Source organism: Budorcas taxicolor, chromosome Y (genome assembly GCF_023091745.1).
Source record: "Budorcas taxicolor isolate Tak-1 chromosome Y, Takin1.1, whole genome shotgun sequence".
Classification (NCBI taxonomy): domain Eukaryota; kingdom Metazoa; phylum Chordata; class Mammalia; order Artiodactyla; family Bovidae; genus Budorcas; species Budorcas taxicolor.
The window spans coordinates 9,131,799-9,157,068 of NC_068936.1; the positions used below are offsets into that span (position 1 = coordinate 9,131,799).

A 25,270-nucleotide genomic window follows, 5' to 3' on the forward strand; every position below is an offset into this window, starting at 1 on the left:
GATCTAGATTTGGGTCAGCTGCCTGTGCGTGGCTCACAGCCTAGGGCCCCGCCTGTATGGCTGATGTCCCAGGGCCCATTAACCCTGTCCTGGGCTGCCACCGTCCGTTTCTATAGTTCAGGCTACCCACCGCCCCCCCCCCCCCACACACACACGCGAGCCATAGCCTCTGAACCATGCCCCACACTCCCCACAGCAAAAACACTAGTGGGCCCCACAGGATTACTGCACCCTGGGCCGCCATTGCTCACCACTTGCTGTGGTGCTATTATGTCCTGTCCCTTAGCGTCTGACCCAGGCTGGGGTCATGGCCAGAGCCAAGAGGAGCGTGAGAGGAATGCGGGAGCGTCCTGGGACCCCAGACCTCCTTAGCTGTGAGCTCCTTAGGTGCTCAGGGGGATGGGGCCCCGTGGCCTGTCCTGGTGATGCTGCGCATGGCTGGGACATTGCAGCCACCAGTGGCCACACCAGGCAAAGATGCCACCCTCTTCAGAGTGGAGGCAGGAGAGGACGGCGAGGCCCAGGTGGACGGAGTCGTGGCAGGGATCAGACGGGGTTTCCAGCTGCTTCCAGAGGACATCACTGAGGATGTGGAGGTTGTGCCGCATGAGTAACAGCGACAGGGGTCCTCCCTGGAGCTGGAGGAGAAGACGGTGGAGGAGCAGTGCCAGGAAAGGCCTGGAGGCCCGAGTGAGCTCCCGGCACTAGATGTGATGCAGGCACTGGCGACCCTGCAAGTGGAACTGAGCTCTGAGCCTGAGAAAACCTACAGGGCCTACGTTTGGTTCATGTGCAAGAGCCATGAGAGGAGGAAGCGGGACTTGGCTCAGAAGAGTGCCATCATCCAGGGCATCCCTGGCTTCTGGGCCAACGTGGTATCCTTCCTGCTACTCCTTGTGGTCCGCTGCTCAGGAGGAGGGGGAGGTGCAGAGGCAGGAGCAGGAGGAGGGGTGGAGGCGAGGGGGCAGGATGGTGGACCCTGAAGGAAGTGTGGTACTGGGCAATTGGCAGGCTCCAAAGGCACAGCTGAGTAGAGTCCGGGCAGGGCCACACCTGTAAGTGTCGCAGCCATGACCCTGTGTGTCTACTTCAGGCCTGCATCTGAGGAGGAACAGCCTCTAAGTCAGAAATGACCAGAGACAGTACACCAGAGCCGCCTTAGCTGACAGTTATTGTTGTCAAGGTGAATGATTCCTTAAATAACTGAGATATGGGAGTCACACACACACACGCACACACACACACACACACACACACACAAACCCACAGAACATATGTAGACATACACTAGCCAACCCCAACCCCTTTGCTTTCAGACATGGTTTGTCACAACGATTGTTAGTCCTACCATGTAGGCAGTGACATGCCACTACCCAGCATACACAGGTCTGGGAAATGATAGCTATCAGAAACAGCCCCTGCCTGGGGAATGCAGACCACCTCAGATACAGAACACCACCAGGAACACAGAGCCATGAGGTTGTCTGATGGTATGGCAGGGCCTGAGCTCATCAGTAGTGGCTGGGTAAGCAGAAGTGCCCAGCATCCTTGAAGATGCCTCTTCCCGTGTCCTTCTTCCACCCCAGACTAGGGCTGATGTGCCTGGCTCTTCTGGGCCCAGCATGTGGCATAAATGGCTCCTTGACCTCAAGCAGATTATGAACCACCCTCAAGTTCCTGTCATGATCAGCGACCAAGATAAAGACTTTCTCAGCTACATGATCGACTTGAATGTCAGTGAGGGAGACTGAGGACAGGTGGGCATGGGACTTGGTGGGGTGTGGGAGGATCATGTTATCCATGTCCTACACTGTGAGAGTTTGGAGAGGCTTCGTGGAAGCTGTTAATGCCTGCCTGGGAGGCAAGCTGAGGACCCTAGAAGCTTGCACCTTTTCCCTCCTCCCTGTCCTAGCAGGTACAGGTGCGAGCCGTCCACGGTCATGCAGCAAGCTAGTCTTTTCCTTTCGAGACCACCCCTATTTCTTGAAAAGAGTGATCATAAAGGAGTATTACCTTGACATCACTGGTAACACGTGAGTCCAGGAATGATGATTGTGGGTGTGCAGGGGTGTGGATGATCCACCTCTGGGATCCACACCCATCTCCCCTCTCTTCCTGCAGGGTATAGGGGACATCGTTCCACTCCAGTCCGTTGGTTCTGGGACTTTGAACAGGGAGCACCAGCTGCAGGCTGGACACCAGGAGCCTTAACTTTCTCAACTGGTTGTCAGGCCACAACTGCCCAGAATCAAACAGGATTGCTGAGGTGGTATTGTTTTGGTCCTGCATACAGTTGATGATTGTTGTTGGAGTTCTTGGCTGCTCGTGTGAGGGTTCAGATCCTGGTCAGCCCAGGGATAAGCTTGCTCAGCAGCAACGTGTTGCCAGCAGATTATCAGCGAAGATCAGTGGGATGATCTCCTGAAGGACTACCCCAGGAGAGAAGATTTTTCCACGACAGAAACACGTGTGGTGAAGGGGTCTGGAGGTGGGCCATGAAGGGACAGCCTTGTGCTAGCCGGGACACTGTCCTTTCCCAAATGGGCTTGCTCAGTCTCATGCACGCTGGCTGCGGAGTCTGAATTTGGGCCACGCATGTAGCAAGTGGCCTGCTGAGACTGGGGGCTTGGGGATTCAGTGTGTCTGTGAGTGAAGCAAGTCCCCTCAAATCAGTTGTGGTTGCAGAGTTGAGAGTGCTAGGTGATACTATTAGAGGCAGGGTGAATTAAGTTCCTTTGTCAGAATCATCCTTCCATGGGTCCTTCCATCTCCTGGCCTCCTGTTGCTCACTGAGTTTGAGATTGCCTGTGCCTTACACTCCCGCCCCTTACCCTGGGAAGGCCTAAAATTGCAAGGGCGTCCTCTCCGGGGTCCCAGTGCACCTGTGTGCTGACTTTGGGATCTTCTGTGAAATTCCACATCCACCACTTGGTGGCTCAGCACCACCACACATTCTGCGCTGGAAGCGGCTTCAGGCTGCCTTGGGAAAATACGGAAGAATTCGTGGAGAAGGTGAACAGGGAGCCCCAAGGGCAGGACATGGTGCCTACTGTCGCCATCTCCGCCATTGCTGGCCTCGGTCGCCTTCACCTCCTGAAACACCTATGTTCGTTATTTGCATTTGTGTCCCCGTGCTGAGCGTGTGTGTGTATACACACGTGCTTATTTGTGCTGCCTGTGTGTGTGTGTGTGTGTGTCCAGCCCAGGGCAGAGGCAGAGATGAAGGCGGCAGGAGAGGAGGTGCTGAGCAACCAGAAGAGGAATCATGAGGCGACCAGGCTGAAGGTGGTCAGTCGCCGTATCTCTGCACTGACCCTGCCCAGGATGGGAACGAGGAAAGGATGGCCAGTGATAACTCCAGACTGTGGCTCCAGATATCTGCAATTAGACCAGATACAAAACATGCTCATCAGTTCTACCGTGTTGTTGTGTGTGTTTGGATCAGGAAAAGGGTTTCACGGTCTAAGGATTCACACAGAGCAAATCACGTGGGGTGGGGCTTTGAAACCACTGCCTGTGGAGCCCTCAGTGTGTGGGGCCACGGGCTGGCCTCTGGAAATGATGGACGTGCCTATGGCAAGACCCGGGATGGTGAGGCTAAGGTCCTGCCGAGATGGGCAGAGAGCTGAAGGAGAAAGAGTCACAGATTGCCTGCTGCACTGGAGACTTGTTCCACACACATGTGACAAGGAGAACTGGGAAGGTCCTGGGCCAGTGCTGCCCCAGATCAGCCCAGCAGCCAGCACACGCCCTCCCTGAGGGTGGCACACACTGGCACGGTATGACACAAAACATGAGATGTGCTAAAGTATGCTGTATCTGCAAAACCACAGGCATCCTAGGAGAGACATGCTGTGAGCGTGGCATGCCTCCAGGCACTTCCAGCCTGCCTCCCTGGCAGTGCCCAAAGGCGAGGAAAGCGCAAGTGGCCTTACCTGTGTGACCCTATGCCGGGATATGCCTGTGAGGGAGGGAACAGAGAAAAGACAAGGGCGGTGGGTAAACTGCATGTCCCAAGGGACCCCAGGAGAGGGAGACAGAGAAGCCCCTGGCACAGTTCAGGGCCTGCTGGTTTTCAGGGTCCAGACTCTAGGCAGTAGCGGTCCTGCCAAAGATACCCCATGGTCCATGCTGAAAGTTCTGACATGAATTCCTTCTTTTCTTTGGGGTCTTGCCCCTGGCTTTGGGGGCCTGAAGGGCAAAGGTGCACGTCTGCACCTGAAGGAGGATTCTGGTAGTCTTGCTCAAGCAGAGTCTCTGATTGTGTTGTAGGGGATCTGCACCCAGGTGACACTCAGAGGGATGCTGCCTTCCAGGTGACCGTCTTGGATGTCCCTGGGCCCAACCGGGCACTGGCTGCCTTGGCAACAGGTGCTGTGTAGGGAAGCAGGGATGCATGACTGTAGGGAGTCCGACCTGGGCCTAATGAGAGCAACTGAAAGAGAGCCTTGGCATTTAGCAAATCACTGAGGCATGGGTGGTTCAAGCCCTCTTGGTCCATTTCAGATAGTAACACTGCTTTCTGTCCAACGGAGGCATTAGCTCTGGGCCCAGAAACTGCAGGTTTCCCCGGGCATCATCCGTTGGGGGACTCCATGTGCATGGGTAGTGTTAAACACAAAGGAAGATGTGTAGGGATGCCACCTTACTTTTATGGCCTCCAGTTCCATTCTTGGTATCGGAAGAGACCCTGTATCCATGTGCACCTTCTTCACAACCTTGCATCAGACCCAGGCCTGTCACAGTCTCTGGGGGCTTTTGGAGGCTCAGGCGTTTCTGGCCTTTTCCTGCTACGTGGAGATAGCACGTGGGGGCACAGGCAGATGGTGCACACAGAACGCTACACAGATAGGAAGAACAGGGGGCCTCATTCAGAATGCTGGGGGCTGTAACGGGTGGTAGGCTAGCAAGAGGGGCACAACATTGACAAGGAATGACCTAGAGAGGGGCACACCGAGAAAGCAGTTCTTCAAGTCAGCTGAGCTCAGAGGTCCTTGTTTTCTGGTCCCCTGAAGGAATGCACAGGCAATGGATCAGGCCAACGTGACTGGTACTGTGAAGCTGTCCAAGGTGATGGGAGAATGCAGAAGGCAGGCACATGTTATACAGCTGTTCATGCCAAGAACTTCCAACCCTGCCCGCTGCTCTGCAGGCCAGTCCCTGTCAATAGCAAATGCCAAGGTTTTGGAACCTTTGAGGATAAGGCACAGAGGTAGAAGTGTAACATGACATGATCGATGAGCAAGTGAGAAAACAAGGACAAAGACATGTGGGTGCTTACCAAAATTCACGTTCCTGAAAAAGAAAGCTTGTACTTCGGCATATGGACAGGTTTCCTCTCAGCGATGTTACTGTGTACACACATATGTTTGTGCACATGTGCGCGCAGAAATTTGAGTGCTTACCAAAATTCATGTTCCTGGAAAAGAAAACTGTACTTCTGCATATGGACAGGTTTCCTCTCAGTGATGTTACTGTGTTCACCCATACATTTGTGCACATGTGCGTGCAGACATTTGAGTGCTTGCCAAAATTCATGTTCCTGGAGAAGAAAACTTGTACTTCTGCATATGGACAAGTTTCCTCTCGGGGATGTTACTGTGTACACGTGTATGTTTGTGCACATGTGTGCGTAGAAATTTGAGTGCTTATCAAAATTCATGTTCCTGGAAAAGAAAGCTTGTACTTCTGCATATGGACAAGTTTCCTCTCAGCGATGTTACTGTGTACACATGTATGTTTCTGCACATTTGCAGGCAGAAATCCCTGCCAGTTCGCTTGAGAGTATGAGCTATTGCAACTGACCTAGCCAGGTGATAGAAGTTGGACAGCAAAAACATGAAGTTCTTAGGGAAAGGTACATAGTCTCTGGCCAGCAGAAGCACTGAAGCCAGGGAATCGCTCCCCGTTATCTCACTGAGCAAACACGTTCTAAGTGGAATCACAGTCGTGCAGCTAGAATGCCTGGCAGAAAGGAGAGGCAGGAGGAAAGAGCCTGGGGAGTGTGAAGAGGAAAGTCCACTACACCTGCAGTTTATGAAAACTAGAAAATGTACCTAATGTGCAGGGAGGACAAACTGTACTTAATTAATTGACTTATCTAAGAGGATTTCCATCCAAACAGCCAAAAGTGCTTCCTGGTCTCTTCTTGCTGCCTGTAGTAAAACATGAAGGGAATTTTTCTAAAAATTTGGCAATTTTTCAGTCTTTTAAGACGACAGAAGATGTTAAAGTTAATGACTCTCAAGCAAGATCATATCCAGGGCATTGAGATTAGGTGGTCTAAATATAACATTTTACACCACCAACAGGCCAGTTCTTCTTCATATTATTTTTTATAAACAAAGGTGTTCTAAAGGTGAGTGTGACTGTAAAATTGTTTGGTAAGCCTCAGAAAGCTGGAAGGGGATGCCTCATGGCATTATTTAGTCAGGCCAATACCCTCCAAAGAGTTTAGGGGTGTCACTCCGAGATCCTTTCAGTCACACAATAAGACTTCTACCAAGGTTCAGGGTGTTATCCCTCAGCTATCTCAGCAGAAAACCAAGACAGAGTAAGCCTTATTATGAAGACATGTGTGATTGTGGCTTTGGAGTGGGGTGCTTTGCCATGAACACCAGTAAGAGTATCAGGAGACACACCAAGGTTTTAAGATAACATATTTAAGTTCAGCTCGGACTGCAAGGACCAGCAATAGTACAAAATAGGAGCTCTGGACTTCTACCTTCTACAAGCAGGAAGCAGGCTAGGGAGACTGTTTCATGTAACCATATACTAGCCACCTTTCACGCAACGGCATCACGTCAGGGGGTAGAGTTAAAAATTCAGAGACTGAAGCCGAGGAAGTTTCCAGGCCTTAAATACTAATCAAAGGACTGCCCACAAGAACCCATGGGATTTCACAACTGCTACTACTGACTCCCATCTCCCCTCCCCTTTCTGGAACAGGAGTGTCTATGAAGGTTATCTATGCCCCAACATACCACCACTGTATGTCGGCTGTGAAAGGGAGCAGATTTACTCATCTCTTTTGCTCACACATCCTCCGGTCTAGAGGAACTACACTTGTATAATTTGAACTGATGTGTTGGAGACTTGAGAGGCTCTTGGACTGCAAGGAGATCAAACCAGTCAATCCTAAAGTAGATCTCTCCTGCATATTCATTCGAAGGACTGATGCTGAAGCTGAAGCTCCAATACTTGGGCTACCTGATGCGAATAACTGACTCTTTGGAAGAGACCGTGATGCGGAAAAAAATGAAGGTAGGAGAAGGGGACAGCAGAGGATGGGATTGTTGGATAGCATCATCGACTCAATGGACTTGAGTCTGAGCAAGCTCCTGGAGTTGACGGACAGGGGAGCCTTCAGGGCTGCAGTCCATGGGGTCGCAAATACGACACAACTGAGCAACAGAACACTTCAGATACTGTACATGTGGACCCTGATCCATAGCTGGACCTGACTTAGACGACAAGGTCCTGAACTTCAAGTTAATGCTATAACAGATAAATCGTTTGAAAGCATTGGCAGGAAAATGCATTTTGGACATACAAGCATGTAAACAGTTTCCGGCCATCTGTGTACCACGCGGTTTTAAACTATGTCCACGGTTCCTTCCTTCTCCCCTTCACATGTGTGGTGGACTTAGTGGCTCACTTCTCATGTTAGAATATTGTAGAAACGAACAATGAAGCGTCTGAGACTAGGTCATAAAAGGCACTGCAGCCTCCTTGCTCATCCTCTTGGATCACTCACTCTAGAAGCCAGCTTAGTCATATCTTGGGAACACTCACGTAGCCCTTTAGAGAGGCCCATGTGAAAGAACCGAGGCTTTCTCCCAACAGCCAGCAAGCAAACTGGTTTCAACAGCTATGTGAGTAAGCCATCTTGGAAGGAAATCCACCGGCGCATGGCAAGGCTTCAGAGGATGGCAATCTCATGAGACACTGAGCCACAACACTCAGCTGAATTACTCCTGGATTCCCAACTTTCACCAGCAGTATGAAACTATATTGTTTCAAGCTGCTAGTTTTGGCTAATTGGTTATGCAGCACTCGTTCATTAATGCACTGCCAACTTTGGGCAATGCCTTTATTCAGGGCTGCCTGTCCATCTAGTCCAATCTAATCCAGAATCTGCTACTTCACTTTAGAAAACACAGCCCACCCTTGATTTGACCACCCTCAGTATCAGATCAAATATCATTTCACTCACCTGAATATCTTATCAGCCTTGCCTAGCCTCAGCAATGATCCTCTCAGTTGAGCCAGAATCCACCCTCACCCTTATAGTCCTCTTAATAAGTTTCCATCCACTGACACCCATTCTGTTATTGTTGTCCATTGCTTTTCAGTCTCCCATCTCTGTTTGTAATCCCATGGACCCACCCTGTTCCTTAGCTATAAATCCCAGCTGCATCCCTGCTGGAGTCAGACATAAGCTCAATCTCTCTCCCATGTTATAATACCCCACTGTAGTACTCTTACCTTGAGTCAAGTTTTCCTTACCACCTTTTGGAAGTGTTATGAATAATTTTTTAACATTGCCAAGTTCTGTTAGTAAGGATAATTCTCAAAGGAATATAGTTTTATACCTTACTCTCTATACTATATTCATTTGGGGGAACAAATATCTAAAATTAAAACATTTTATGTTTTCACCATACAAACAGAAAATATCTTTGAAACTACATTTACATATCTTAAAACATGTAGGAATCTGAAAAGGATGTGTGTATAGACATGTCAGTGTATACACACACATACCCTCAGAGCTCCAAGGAAAACTTAATTCTCAGCAAACGATAAATTAGAACATTCAGCCTGAAAATAGTGAAATCTTTGGAATCAACTTGCCAAAAATCTTAGACAATGAAATTTTAATTAAAAACCATGTATACATAAAAATATTTGGGATTCAGACAAAATTGCTAAATAAAGATAGGTCAATCCCTAAACCATCTATGAGGAAAAAAAAAAAAAAAAAGAAATCCTCAGTATCATGTAATAACCTATAACGGAAAAGAACCTACCAAAGAATAGATACGTATCTGCATAACTAAATCACTCTGATATACATCTGAAATTCAAGACTGTAAATTTAATACATTAACAGAGAAAAAAATTGTAAAGAAAGCTTCTAAAATACAAAGTTACAAAGGAAAAAATCCTAAAGAATGTAGAAAGTATATATGAATTGAAACAAAAATAGAAAACAACAAAAATAAACCTTGTTGGGATAATAAAGCAAGAGCTGCTTCTTGGAAAAAGAAAATCAGAAACATTGATACAACTGTGGCAAATCTAATAAGGGGACAAGGAGGTTAATTATGGGATTCTGAGAGGATAATATTCAACTCTGAGTGGAATTACATTTGTTTCAGGAAAGGTCCAGTCAAGCAAAAACCTGGAGAAAGAAAGGGAAGGAAAGAAAGAGGAAGAGAGACAAGGGAACAAAGCAAGAAAAAGAAAGGAACGAACGGAGAACGAAAGAAAAGTAAATGTCTCAACAAATGTTGTAAACTATCCAATCAAACAATTCTCTTCAAGATCTAAAAACAGAAATGGAAATTTATTAAGCCAGATACTCACTGCTTTTGATGGTACTCAGAACAAGAAAGCCCATTTACACATCACTATTTAGAAGTTCAGAACTGGCCAACACCAATACGATTATTTAAAAAAATAAAAATATGCCATGTTATTTGTAAAAAGAGAGACAGCAGAAATAATTTTTTAAAAATTATTTCTACAAATACTAATTTTACTTACAATGTTTGGCAACATTAATAAAATAATAAATTTTTCCCGAAAGAACAAGCACAGCAGACAAGGAAATTCACAAAGGGCAGTAACAAAATAGTCATGTTGACAGATCTTCAATATATTCATAAAGAAAACAAAGTGTCATTGTGTGAACAAAATATAGAGGTATCAATAGAAAAACAGAGGCAGCTCCTGAAAGAACTCAACTCACTATTAACTATCTTTTATTTGCAGGCACAGAATCTGACTCAAGTTAAATCTAAGAAGCAAAGCCCTGAGGTTATTATCTCTTCGTTTGTGTGTGTGTGTGTGTCTGTGTGTCTGTGTGTGTGTGTGTGTGTGTGTGTGAAAATTTAGGAAATTTAGGCTGGAGAGGGAAGAAGAGGATAGAGACTTCAAGTGCCTTGAAGGAGGAGGAGGAAAGAGAGGGGGTTGGAGATTTGATTGTGTTATTTGAACAGCATTGGTGAAGCTCAAACAAGGGAGGTAGCAAGCCATGCAGGCCTACGGGAAGAGCATTTCCCGAAGAACAGCACTTGCAGTCTCTGGATCGGGAAGAAATGGAATTTGATGGAGGAAAACCAAGGCCAGTGTTGTCAAAAAGAGTACATTCGTGGGGAAAAGAGTAGAGTAGAAGGACAGAGAATGGAAGAGAGAAAGCAGTCAGGGACCATATTGCTGGAACCTTTTAATTTGGCAATAAATACAACTTGTCCTCCTTAGGAGCATACTTCACAGCAACTAACAGTAACAGTGTTGATAATACTCAGCAACAATAAAAACACATAACTAAAACATTTCGTATTTTTTACTACAGAAATCGAAGAAAGGAGATAAGAATGCAATAGTCTGCGTATTTATTTACACACAGAGTTTTCACCTGAGACCAGAATACACACACACTCTTTATACAACTAAAAGTGGTTTAAGCTGACACTCAGCAAAGTGCTTGGGCCCAAGTAAACTAACTGGAAAGGCCTAGTAAAATATTCAAAGTGCAAATAAACCAATCAAGCTTCGAGTAAATAAACAATTTATTTGAATTTGAATTTACACTCAGGAAATTACCTAAAATGGAGACAATAGACTCACTACAGCTTAATCATCTGTAGTCCTTCCTCTTCAGTTCTGAGAGGGATGCTAACCCCTTGGTGATTATCACTTTCCAGCATTTTGGGAAAGCTTAGAGGACTTAAATAAATTGAGGAGTGGGGAGAGTGGGGAGAGACAAAGAGGAGGAGAAAGGAAGAGGAAACGGAGAGATTGCTCCTGGCATAGGTCTACAGACAGGATCCCAGCTTCCTTGAATGGTGCACAGAGACTGCTAGCTATCTGTGCCAGAAGTGGAGAAGGGGTGACATTCAACTCCAGGAGGAGACTCAACTCCAAGAACCTACAGAGGCAGCCAAGTGTGCTGATGTTCAGGAACCAATACTTAGAGGGGTTGTACCCCACAGGTCTGTGAAAGAGCCCTTGGAGACCGCAAGAAAAAAAGGTTTCCACAAGTATAGTCACAGATTAGATGGTTGGCGAGATTAGAGGAAGGATAACTCTATGACCTGATAATTACTGAAATACAGGAGACAATTCCTGCACATCAGACTGTGTCAAGAAAGACTGAAACTCAATTAGTTTGATACAATGGGAAATTACACACGCCAAGAATTAGCTGTTAACGCTACTACATTTGTGTCCAAGGCAAGATAAGATACAAAACTGAAATCTTCACATGTTCAACTAGGGTAAGACACATGTAACTGGAAAATATAAGGAAGAGTTCTAAAAAGGGTTTAATCACCCTGGACTATTTTTATCCGCCATATTTACTATTCTTGGACAACTCCATTGTAGCTTAAGGGTAAGAGAACTCAATTTAGCCCAATTCAAAAGCTGAACAGATTTCCTGTGTTTGATCCTTTGCAGTTAAAACTATGGGTCCAGCACAAATCAAAGTGGACGTCAAGGCTCTCTTTCCTTTGGGAATTTTAACTTGCTTTGCTACTGTGTCTGACACAGATATGCCTACCTCATTGGGACTACAGGCCAGCCAACTGGCAAAGGGGACGCCAGGAATCAAATTCCCCTTTTGATCACTCAACAGGAGGTCCACAGGCACCAGGTCTCATTCTATTAACTATCTCTGCTTCTCCAACTGCAGTCAGTGATACACAGGGCCTGCTTGATGCTTGTCAAGGGTCTCTCACCAAACACAGGCATTTTTAACCGTTGGCTTCCTTGAGATGTCCCTGGGCTAGGTAAATGCACTCTGAGACAGTGTTCCTTCTACCTTGGCTCTATGCCTGGAGTGAATGTATGCCTCTTCCTCAGCTGGGACAAGAAGCCACAGCTCTTCACTGATTAAATCCCGTGTCTGGTCCAAACTCACATCATAGCTTCTCCATCAACTTCTCCACTGCACGCTTTCAGAGCCAGGTTATCTTCGATCAGCCCAAGAGGCACTTCAGAGAGTGACATTCAAATCTGGCTATATAGCTGATACTGAGAACTTCAAGGCATGAAAACAGTTGAAAATTACGTTGCTAAAACACTCTACAGATTATATGTATAGTAGAGCCTTCGAACTTACAAGTAACATCAGCTACCGAAATAGGTTCTTACTTTTCCTTTCTCCACTTCTCTCATTCTCTCTCTCTCACACACACGTGCACACAATCTTTTTACATGTTAAGACAATTATATGAAAAACAGATAATATATTTTTAAATAACATCTCAATACGCAGATCAAACGACATTGTACTTCCTGTATTTAAAACAAAATCACATAAATTACCCATCGGTTTCCCTATATTTGATATTATTGAATAATGCTATAATTTGATCTTTTTGGTTTTAATGGGGTTTTTAACTTTGACTGAAATACTTGCTTCAGACTTACTGAAAGCAGAATTAACTTTTTTCTTCTTTTTTTGACCTCCTACTTTTAGATTTGGGGGGTGATGATTCAAAATCAGATGTGTTCACGGTAATGGATGCTACTTCCACCAATCCTGGTTGAAGGGGTTCCAGTGATACCTGAATAACAATTTTTGTTTCAGGAGACAATCCTTCTAGCTGCTTAGGCTTCTTAAACATTTGATGACACTGGGTCTTGTGCTCCCTTTCCTCTTTGGAAGTTAAAAACTGTAGCCGACATTTGGAACACTGGCGAAAACTCTTTTCCCAGTGCCCTCTATGATGATGTCCGTAGGCTGTTGCAGTTTTAAAAATTTTGAGACAAAACAGGCAAAGTAAATTCTTAGTGTCACCATGGTATGCTCTGAAATGTGCATCCACATCTGCAAAAAATGATGATCTGTAACTGCAAACCTGGCATACATAGGGCATTTCACCAGGCTTATGATTGTCTTTCATGTGCTCTAAGAGAACCTGATCTGTCTCAAAGGACAACTCACAGATGCGACAGACTGCGGAGGGCTCCTGGGGAGTGTGGACACTTTCAATGTGACACTGCATCTGGAAGGGAGTAGGAAACTGGCGGAGGCAGTGCCGGCAGGTGGTGTGGGTTTTCCAGCTGTCACCTCTCTGCCTCTCAAGTTCCAAATGGTGCTTCATGTGATTCATAAACTTGATATTTTTTAGAACTTTCAAGCAGCTGAGGCATTTAAACGCTGTGTGGGTCTTCGGTTCTGGCTGCCCAACTCCTACATGCTCTCCATAGTAGAAGTCACCAAGTAACACAGTCAGCTTTCCTTCTGTGGGATCACCAATTTTGTCTGGACTTGCTGAACTTGGAAAATCAGTTTTTGTCAGTCCATTTTCCCCTAAAGGTCTTACAGGCTTGCAATGAACACTGTCCTTTGGAAAAGGTGTTGGACAAGGTTCTCCATTCTGAACATGGCTTAGTGAGGTATGGACACGGTCCGGTGTGCTTTGCTGAGTGGTCACTGTATGAAAAATACCTGAAAGGGAAAAACCTAAAGAATGTTCCCCTATAATGCCATCACTGAGCTTAGGCCTTTTGGGATTTCTGCTATTTGTTTCACAAGTGGAAAGTACCTTTGAGACATGAGGACTTTTATTCATATCTCCTGCAGAAACCGCTGTTTCTGCTGGATGCTGCAATGAACTTGTGAAGGTAATCAAAGAAGAACATGACTCCTTTGAAAAGCAATTCGGCACTCTTTGTGGTGAAATATTTTTACAATCAGCTTGAGACGGAAGTTCAATAATAATAGGACTATCTGTTGATCTTGATTCAGAGTCAGAAACTGGCAAGACAGCCTTTGCTTCTGATGTAGCAGTCACATGACTAGCAGGCTGTAATTTGTCAGCGTTACCTTTCCTGAAGTGACCATACCTTTTTCTCCTTGAACAAGAACCTGGGGTATCTCTGCTCAGTACGTTTGAAACGACTGGTTTTGAAGCTGAGCTCATCCCAACAAAGATCACGTCAGCATCTTCATTTACATGTTCCACTCCGACCAAGATCACTTCATCATCATCATCATCATCTGCTTGTTTGGCTTCTCCCTCCCTTTTCCGTACTTCTGGCTCTTGTTCTTCTTCACGTAACATACATGGTAGTTCCATATTTTGAATCCTTTTTTATTCTTAGAGGGTGCGGCCACAAGTCCCAGGGCTTCCTTTATACAAACTGCCACCTAAGTATAAACATACTACATATTAGTTAAGTACAGAAAAATGGGCTATATGATTATCTCCAAAACTCTAGAGTAGTTTTAAACATCCTTATCTTACAGACAAAGACACCGAGTGTCAACGAGACTCAGTGACAGCTGAAAAACCTATGACTACAAGTCTACATGGCTCTAGAATCATAAGCTTTGTCCCATGTTCACTTTAACCTCTTCTATTTAAAAAAAATAAAGAAAAAAAAAAAACCAAAAACCCACCACGACTGATCATTAGGTGAAATCACATGTAAAGGACGAGTATTTTTACAAAAGCACTGTTGTACAGCGTTCAGAAACATGGACTTTGGAGTCAAAGAAGATTAAGTTGGAATTCTAAGTTAACCACACACCAGTTGCATCTTCTTGGGCAAATTTATAACTTTTAAAGGTGTTTCTGTCTCTTAAAGACAAACATGCTTATTTCTTAGACTTAAGGTTACCAGCTCTTTTTAAAAGGCATCAGCTATTCAATGGCATCTTGTTTTGTAGTAAAATTTGAAGAAAATGTATCTTAAATGCACATTACACCTGATTCACAAATTCTAATTTCATAAATGTTAACAAAGAAAATAGGTAGCAAATTCAAAGTATAATCTATCTATACCTAGTTAACAAACAGCATAATTCAATGTCAAGCACTTAACACAGGCCTAGGAAATTGAGAATGAGCTCTCTTTGATAATCTCACCCCAATTCCACACCGATATATCCTAAATTTCTCCCTCTAATCCTGGCTAAACTTAAATCCAACAATGCTTCATCCTTCACGCCACAGGTCTCTTCCCCACATAGCAGGCAAAGTGATGCCAGTATTTCTCTCATACCAATATCAGACAGAGGCATCACACACACACACCTTGATATCCCTTACGAATACAGGTGAAAGAGTCCTCAACAAAATACTGGCAAACGAAATCCAACAACATATAAAAAAGACTGTATACCATGATCACATGGGATTTAGGGAGGTATGCAAAGTTGCTTCATTATATGAAAGTCACTCAACATTATGCCATTTGAACACAATAAAACAAATAACACATCTGCCTGAAGAAAGCATTTCCCTGAATCTAGCACCTTTTCAGAACCGGGCTTAAAAGAACACTTAATAATTAAGAACAGAAGAGAACTTTCTCAATCAAAGGGCACCTGTAAAAGACCCACAGCTAACATCACACTTAATAATGAAAAACTGAAAGCGTTCCCTCTAAGACTGGGAACAACACAAGGAAGTCTATTACACACTTTGGCTCAACATTATACTGGCAGTTCTATAACCAGAGCAATCAGGTAACAAAAGAGAAATGTTGCTGTTGTTTAAAAAAAAAGAAAAGAGAAAACAAAAACAAAAAACAGCCTTCAGAATGGAAAGGAAACAGTCAAAGTATATTGGAGATAACATACTTTTGTATGTAGAAAATCTTGAAGAAAACACAAGTATCAGAATTAATATAAAGCTTGCAGAATAGAAGACAAATATTTTAAAAGTCAACCACATTTTATACAGTAGCAACACATGTTGTTAAGTAAATACTTGAATCTACACTAGCATTAAAAAGAATACTTAGGAAGTCAGAAAGAGAAAGACAATATATTCTTTGGAATGGCTGAGTAATACTCCATTGTGTATATGTACCACAGCTTTCTGATCCATTTATCTGTTGATGGACATCTAGGTTGTTCCATGTCCTGGCTGTTATAAACAGTGCTGCGATGAACACTGGGGTCCATGTGTCTCTTTCAATTCTGGTTTCCTCAGTGTGTATGCCCAGCAGTGGGATTGCTGGCTCATACGGCAGTTCTATTTCCAATTTTTTAGGGGATCTCCACACTCTTCTCCATACTGGCTGTACTAGATTGCATTCCCAACAACAGGGTAAGAGGGTTCCCTTTTCTCCACACCCTCTCCAGCATTTATTGCTGGCAGACTTTGTATGAATCAATTCTAATGGGATGGATAAAACTGGAGCCGATTATACACAGTGAAGTAAGCCAGAAAGAAAAACACCAATACAGTATACTAACACATATATATGGAATTTAGAAAGATGGTAATGATAACCCTGTATGAGAGACAGCAGAAGAGACACAGATGTATAGAACGCACTTTTGGACTCCGAGGGGGAAGGAGAGGGTGGGATAATTTGGGAGAATGGCACTGAAATATGTACACTATCATGTAAGATAGTCGCCAGTCTATGTTCCAGGCAGGATACAGGATGCTTGGGGCTGGTGCACAGGGATGATCCAGACAGATGATATGGGGTGGGAGGTGGGAGGAGGACAGGATTGGGAACTCGTGTACACCCGTGGTGGACTCATGTCAATGTATGGCAAAACCAATACAGTGTTGTAAAATAAAATAAAGTAAAAATAAAAATTAAAAAAAAAAGAGAGACAAATCTCGTATGGTATCACTTACATGGACTCTAAAATATGACACAAATGAACTTATCTATGAAACACAAACAGACTCACAGACAGAGAGAGCAGACTATGTGATTCCCAAGAGGGGAAAAGTGGGGCAGGCATAGATTGGGAGCTGGTGATTAGCAGATGCAAACTGTAATATATACAATAGACAAACAAGATCGTACTGGATAGCACAAGGAACTATATTCATAATTTGTGAAAAACAATAATGGAAAAGGGCATGAAAAAAATTGTGTGTGCATATACACACACAATTTACATATGAAGGAAAGGAAAGGACAACTGTTGGCAAGCACGTACAGAAACTGGATCCCTGTGTGTTATGGACAGATTTTAAAATGGTGCAGCTGCTACAGAAAACAGTTTAAAGGCTCCTCGAAAAATTAAAAATCTGGAGCTGACACACGATTCAGCAATTCCACTTCAGGATATAAATTCAAAAGAAGTTAACATGGGGTCTTGGGATATCTGCACAGCCGTGCTCACAGCAGCACGAAGCACAACAACTAAGAGGTGGAACCATCAAAATGTCCATCAAATGTGATAGATACATACAATGAAATACTATTTAGCCATATAAAGAAAATTCTGTCACATGCTACAACATGCATGATCATTTCAGACATCAAGCCAAATGAAATAAGCCAGTCATACAAAAAGACAAATACTGTAAGTTTCTACTTGTATGAAATAGCTAACACAGTCAAGCAATCGAGAGGAAACAAAAAAGAACGACGGAGTCCACGGTCTAGGTCAACAGGCAAGAAAAGAGCAGTTACTGTTTAATGGGACAAGTGATGGGCACAGAGTTTCGATTTTGCAAGATGTAAAGGTGTAGAGATCTGTTTCATAACAATGTGATAAGGAAGTCCCTGGTAGTTCAGAGGTTAGGACTCCACAGTTTCCTATCAGGGGCCTGGGTATGATCCTCAACCAGGGAACTGTCATTCAAGCTGCATAGCACAGCTAAAACAACGACAACAACAACAAAACAACACTGTGACTATGTGTGTGTATATGTGTTAGTCACTCAGGTGTGCCCGACTTTGCATCCCCATGGACGAAAGCTCACCAGGTTCCCTTCTCCATCGGATTTGCAGTGGCTTGCCATTTCTTTCTCCAAAAGGCTGATGAAAGTGTGTGAAATACTTAGCATGCAAAAATGGTTAAACTGGTAAAAATTTAAGTTAGATGTTTTCTACAACAATTAAAAAAAGAAAAGCTTTTAACAACCAGGAAAAGAATTTGAATAGACATTTCCGACTCTTTGCAACCCCATGGACTGTAGCCTATCAGGCTCCTCCGTTCATGGGATTTTCCAGGCAACAGTGCTGGAGTGGATTACCATTTCCTGCTCAAGGCGATCTTCCCGACCCAGGAATTGATCCCAGGTCTCCTACATTGCAGGCAGACACTTTCCCTTCGGAGCCACCAGGGAAGCCCCTAGCAAAATGTAAAGCAGTCTCACTGAGATACTACTTCACACCCATACTACTTCACACCCAATCAAAATGACGAATAATAACAAGTGCTGCAGAGGACGTGGAGAAAAGGAATCTTCAGATATTGTTGAGGTAATTGCTGTAAAATGGTACCACCACTCTTGCAGAAGTGGTTTGTCAGTACCTCAAAAATTAAATATAGAGGAGCCATATGATCCAGGAATTTCCCTCTTTTGTACATATCCACAAACACTGAAAATGTTCAGTCCATGCAAAATCAGTGTTTACAGCAACATTACTCACTATAGCCACAAAGAGTACACCATCCACGTATTACCCAACATTGACGAATGGATAAACAAACTGTGGTATATGCTCAAAACGGACTGCATGGAAGCCATTTACCATATGCAGCCATAAAAATAAAACAAAAACATTCACTGCTATACAGCCATGAAATGGAGGAATCTTGAAAGTACACAAACGAGGGGACTTTCCTGGAGATCCAGTGTTTAAGACTCTCCACAGGTGCCATCCCTGGCCTGGGAACTAAGATCCCACATGCCACAGAGCTAAATAAATAAATATTGAGAAAGAAAATATGACATCTGAATCAAGCCAGACACAAAGGTCACACTTTGTATGTGGGAGAACTGTAGGTGGAAGAGAAGCAGGAAAGAGAAGCACTCTGTAATCCAAGTGAAACATTTTTTTCAGGGAGGAGGAAATGAGCTAGTCTGATAAAGGATGCCAATAAAGTAAATAAGATAACAACTAAAAATTGACCACGGAGTTAAACATTTGAAATTCACCTGTGGCCTTGACAAGAGCGGCTTTAAAGGAAAATGAGAGAACTCGAGATAACAAAGCCTAGGAACAACTCTGCAGAGGTCTATAATAAGCAAACATGAAAAAAAAGCAGCAGAAGCAGGATGTGTCACCCAAAGATGGATTTTTAACGACAGGTCACATTATAGTCAGTCTGTTTGCTGATGGGAACCATCCAGAGAAACAGAAAACTTAATCCGGGACAAAGAGGAGACTTGCTAGAAGATCAAGAAATGAGTAGGTCTAGAACTGAGTACATCAAGAATTGAGTAGATCAAGCCAGAGAGCACACAAGCTGGAGAAGGCAATGGAAACCCACACCAGTACTCTTGCCTGGAAAATCCCACAGATGGAGGAGCCTGGTAGGCCGCAGTCCATGGGGTTTCGAAGGGTCGGACACGCCTGAGCGGCTTCAGTCTCATGCACTGGAGAAGGAAATGGCAACCCACTCCAGCGCTCTTGCCTGGAGAATCCCAGAAAAGGGGGAGCCTTGTGGGCTGCTGTCCATGAGACCGCACAGTCGGACACGACTCAAGCGGCTTAGCAGCAGTAGCGGCACACAAGAAGGGTACACAAGCCAAATAATTTGCTCACATTGACAGAGCTGAGGTCATATGAAACAAAAGGCTGGCATGGTGGATTAATGGGTACGGTAACCAGCCTTCAAGTGAATCGAATCTCCTGATATTCCCACCGCTGCGTAGTTCTCTCTCAATCTATCACAGGGTTGACCTGGGAGACTAAGCAAATACACAAGTGAAGATGTGTAACATCTGAAAGAAGACTCTGCACTTTATCATGGGTGCAAGTGCTTTCCTGAATCACTCATTCTGAGAAAAGACAGCAGCCTCCACAAGAGAAGCCCCTTGGAGAGGCCCACAGAAGGAGGAACTGAGGCTTCATGAGTACAGGCAAGTGAGAGAGCGTAGATTCAACAAGCTAAGTCTTCAGAGGTGGCCAAGCCAGACAAAAGCTTGACTACTACCTCAGGAGAGATCCTAGGCCAAGAGATAACAAGTGTGAAGTTCTTTCAAACTATTCAATTTTGAGATCATATGTACAACACAAACATTTCAAGTTATAATACCATTCACATCATACTTACACACAGAAGAGTTCTCCTATAAATATAGCAAAAATTAAAAAAACACAGACACACAGACACACAGACACAGACACACACACATACACAGACACACACACACACACACACTTGAAAGAAAAAAAGTAAGAGCACCATGGGTCTTAAGCTGTGTAGAGCTAACTCCTACCACTTGGTGAGGCTAAAATTGGGAATGCACATATCCTAAATTTTTAGCTAGGAAAGCAAAGCAATGCAGGTGGGGGGGTTCCCTGGTGGCCTGGTGATTAGGAATCTGGGCTTTCACTGCAGTGGTCTGGATTCAATCTCTGGTCAGGGAACCGGGACCCCACAAGCCAAGCAGCATGGCCAAATGAATAAATGAATCAAGTGGTTCATTCAGAGACAATGTCCTGTGATTTAACATGTTCACGTGAGATTACTTGCTCATTTCTGTACCCTTAAGGGCTTTATTTCATTAAGTAAGTGAACTCTACTGGATGGGGGCGAGGCACCATCTGAGTTCATTTCATGCGAGTAAACAAGATCATAGGTAGCTCTATGCCCAGCAACTTGTGCCTACAGCTGTGTTGTATACTTATCTTGCTGGTACAGCTTTGAACTTCACAGCATGTTTTGTTTTGGTCACAACATGTGGCTTCATAGGATATTCGTTCCCCAACCAGGGATCGAACACAGGATCCTGGCAGTGAGAGAACTGAGTCCTAACCAAACCACTGGACTGCCAGGCAACTCCTGTGTTTCGGTGCTTTGGATTGGTGTGTGTGTGTGTGTGTGTGTGTGTGTGTGTGTGTTTAATTTTTGCTATATTTATAGGAGAACTCTTCTGTGTGTAAGTATGATGTGAATGGTATTATAACTTGAAATGTTTGTGTTGTACATACGATCTCAAAATTGAATAGTTTGAAAGAACTTCACACTTGTTATCTCTTGGCCTAGGATCTCTCCTGAGGTAGTAGTCAAGCTTTTGTCTGGCTTGGCCACCTCTGAAGACTTAGCTTGTTGAATCTAAGCTCTCTCACTTGCCTGTACTCATGAAGCCTCAGTTCCTCCTTCTGTGGGCCTCTCCAAGGGGCTTCTCTTGTGGAGGCTGCTGTCTTTTCTCAGAATGAGTGATTCAGGAAAGCACTTCCACCCATGATAAAGTGCAGAGTCTTTTTTCAGATGTTACACGTCTTCAGTTGTGTATTTGCTTAGTCTCACAGGTCAACCCTGTGATAGATTGAGAGAGAACTACACAGGGGTGGGAATATCAGGAGATTCGATTCACTTGAAGGCTGGTTACTGTACCCATTAATCCACCATGTCAGCCTTTTTTTTCATATGACCTCAGCTCTGTCAATGTGAGCAAATTATTTGGCTTGTGTACCCTTCTTGTGTGCCGCTACTGCTGCTAAGCCTCTTGAGTCATGTCCGACTGTGCGGTCTCATGGACAGCAGCCCACAAGGCTCCCCCTTTTCTGGGATTCTCCAGGCAAGAGCGCTGGAGTGGGTTGCCATTTCCTTCTCCAAAGCATGAGAGTGAAGTCGTTCAGTCGTGTCCGACCCTTCGAAACCCCATGGACTGCGGCCTACCAGGCTCCTCCATCTGTGGGAGTTTCCAGGCAAGAGTACTGGTGTGGGTTTCCATTGCCTTCTCCAGCTTGTGTGCTCTCTGGCTTGATCTACTCAATTCTTGATGTACTCAGTTCTAGACCTACTCATTTCTTGATCTTCTAGCAAGTCTCCTCTTTGTTCTGGATTAAGTTTTCTGTTTCTCTGGATGGTTCCCATCAGCAAACAGACTGACTATAATGTGACCTGTCGTTAAAAATCCATCTTTGGGTGACACATCCTGCTTCTGCTGCTTTTTTTTCATGTTTGCTTATTATAGATCTCTGCAGAGTTGTTTCTAGACTTTGTTATCTCTAGTTCTCCCATATTCCTTTAAAGCCGCTCTTGTCAAGGCCACAGGTGAATTTCAAATGTTTAACTCCGTGGTCAATTTTTAGTTGTTATCTTACTTAATTTATTGGCATCCTTTATCAGACTAGTTCATTTCCTCCTCCCTGAAAAAAATGTTTCACTTGGATTACAGAGTGCTTCTCTTTCCTGCTTCTCTTCCACCTACAGTTCTCCCACATACAAAGTGTGACCTTTGTGTCTGGCTTGATTCAGATGTCATATTTTCTTTTTCAATATTTATTTATTTAGCTCTGTGGCATGTGGGATCTTAGTTCCCAGGCCAGGGATGGCACCTGTGGAGAGTCTTAAACACTGGATCTCCAGGAAAGTCCCCTCGTTTGTGTACTTTCAAGATTTCTCCATTTCATGGCTGTATAGCAGTGAATGTTTTTGTTTTATTTTTATGGCTGAATATGGCAATGAATATGGTAAATGGCTTCTATGCCGTCCATTTTGAGCGTATACCACAGTTTGTTTATCCATTCGTCAATGAATGGATAATACGTGGATGGTGTACTCTTTGTGGCTATAGTGAGTAATGTTGCTGTGAACACTGATTTTGCATGGACTGAACATTTTCAGTGTTTGTGGATATATACAAAAGAGGGAAATTCCTTGATCATATGGCTACTCTATATTTAATTTTTGAAGTACTGACAAACAACTTTTGCAAGAGTGATTGTACCATTTACAGCAATTACCTCAACAATATCTGAAGATTCCTTTTCTCCACATCCTCTGCAGCACTTGTTATTATTCGTCATTTTGATTGGGTGTGAAGTAGTATGGGTGTGAAGTAGTATCTCAGTGAGACTGCTTTACATTTTGCTAGGGGCTTCCCTGGTGGCTCCGAAGGGAAAGTGTCTGCCTGCAATGTAGGAGACCCGGGATCAATTCCTGAGTCGGGAAGATCGCCTTGAGAAGGAAATGGTAATCCACTCCAGCACTGTTGCCTGGAAAATCCCATGAACGGAGGAGCCTGATAGGCTACAGTCCATGGGGTTGCAAAGAGTCGGAAATGTCTATTCAAATTCTTTTCCTGGTTGTTAAAAGCTTTTCTTTTTTTAATTGTTGTAGAAAACATCTAACTTAAATTTTTACCAGTTTAACCATTTTTGCATGCTAAGTATTTCACACACTTTCATCAGCCTTTTGGAGAAAGAAATGGCAAGCCACTGCAAATCCGATGGAGAAGGGAGCCTGGTGAGCTTTCGTCCATGGGGATGCAAAGTTGGGCACACCTGAGTGACTAACACATATACACACACATAGTCACAGTGTTGTTTTGTTGTCGTTGTCGTTGTTTTAGCTGTGCTATGCAGCTTGAATGACAGTTCCCTGGTTGAGGATCATACCCAGGCCCCTGATAGGAAACTGTGGAGTCCTAACCTCTGAACTACCAGGGACTTCCTTATCACATTGTTATGAAACAGATCTCTACACCTTTACATCTTGCAAAATCGAAACTCTGTACCCATCACCTGTCCCATTAAGCAGCAACTCCTCTTTTCTTGGTTGTTGACCTAGACCATGGACTCCGTCGTTCTTTTTTGTTTCCTTTCGATTACTTGACTATGTTAGCTATTTCATACAAGTAGAAACTTACAGTATTTGTCTTTTTGTATGACTGGCTTATTTCATTTGGCTTGATGTGTGAAATGATAATGCATGTTGTAGCATGTGAAAGAATTTTCTTTATATGGCTAAATAATATTTCATTGTATGTATCTATCACATTTGATGGACATTTCGATGCTTCCACCTCATAGTTGTTGTGCTTCGTGCTGCTGTGAGCACGGCTGTGCAGATATCCCAAGACCCCATGTTAACTTCTTTTGAATTTATATCCTGAAGTGAAATTGCTGAATCATGTGCCAGCTCTAGTTTTTAGTTTCTCGAGGAGCCTTTAAACTGTTTTCTGTAGCAGTTGCACCATTTTAAAATCTATCTGTAACACACAAGAATCCAGTTTCTGTACGTGCTTGCCAACAGTTGTCCTTTCCTTTCCTTCATATGTAAACAACACATATGCACACACAGTTTTTTCATACCCTTTTCCATTATTGTTTATCACAAATTACGAATATAGTTCCTTGTGCTATACAGTATGATCTTGTTTGTCTATTGTATATATTATAGTTTGCATCTGCTAATCACCAGCTCCCAATCTATGCCTGCCCCACCATTCCCCTCTTGGGAATCACATAGTCTGCTCTCTATGTCTGTGAGTCTGTTTCTGTTTCATAGATAAGTTCATTTGTGTCATATTTTAGAGTCCATGTAAGTGATACCATACAAGATTTGTCTTTCTCTTTTTTTTTTAATTTTTATTTTTACTTTATTTTATTTTACAATACTGTATTGGTTTTGCCATACATTGACATGAGTCCGCCACGGGTGTACACGAGTTCCCAATCCTGACCCCCCCCTCCCACCTCACACCCCATATCATCTCTCTGGATCACCCCTGTGCACTAGCCCCAAGCATCCTGTATCCTGCCTGGAACATAGACTGGCGACTATCTTACATGATAGTGTACATGTTTCAGTGCCATTCTCCCAAATTATCCCACCCCACCCGCGCCCTCAGAGTGCAAAATTCCGTTCTAAGCATCTGTGTCTCTTCTGCTGTCTCTCATACAGGGTTATCATTACCATCTTTCTAAATTCCATATATATGTGTTGGTATACTGTATTGGTGTTTTTCTTTCTGGCTTACTTCACTGTGTATAATCGGCTCCAGTTTCAACCTTGTCATTATAATTGATTCATATAAAGTCTGCCAGCAATAAATGCTGGAGAGGGTGTGGAGAAAAGGGAACCCTTTTACACTGTTGGTGGGAATGCAATCTAGTACAGCCACTATGGAGAACAGTGTGGAGATTCCTTTCAAAATTGGAAATAGAACTGCCGTATGAGCCAGCAATCCCACTGCTGGGCATACACACTGAGGAAACCAGAATTGAAAGAGACACATGGACCCCAGTGTTCATCGCAGCACTGTTTATAATAGCCAGGACATGGAACAACCTAGATGTCCATCAACAGATAAATGGATCAGAAAGCTGTGGTACATATACACAATGGAGTATTACTCAG

The 25,270-nt window shown here is 43.9% G+C and overlaps 2 pseudogenes; one reads left to right on the forward strand and one right to left on the reverse strand.

Moving 5' to 3' along the window:
• The first annotated feature begins 270 nt into the window (after positions 1 to 270).
• LOC128070962 (testis-specific Y-encoded protein 1-like) lies at positions 271 to 2,499 on the forward strand (annotated as a pseudogene).
• A 10,530-nt stretch (positions 2,500 to 13,029) lies between these two features.
• On the reverse strand, positions 13,030 to 14,318 carry LOC128070890 (zinc finger protein 280B-like; annotated as a pseudogene).
• Between the last annotated feature and the right edge of the window lie 10,952 nt (positions 14,319 to 25,270).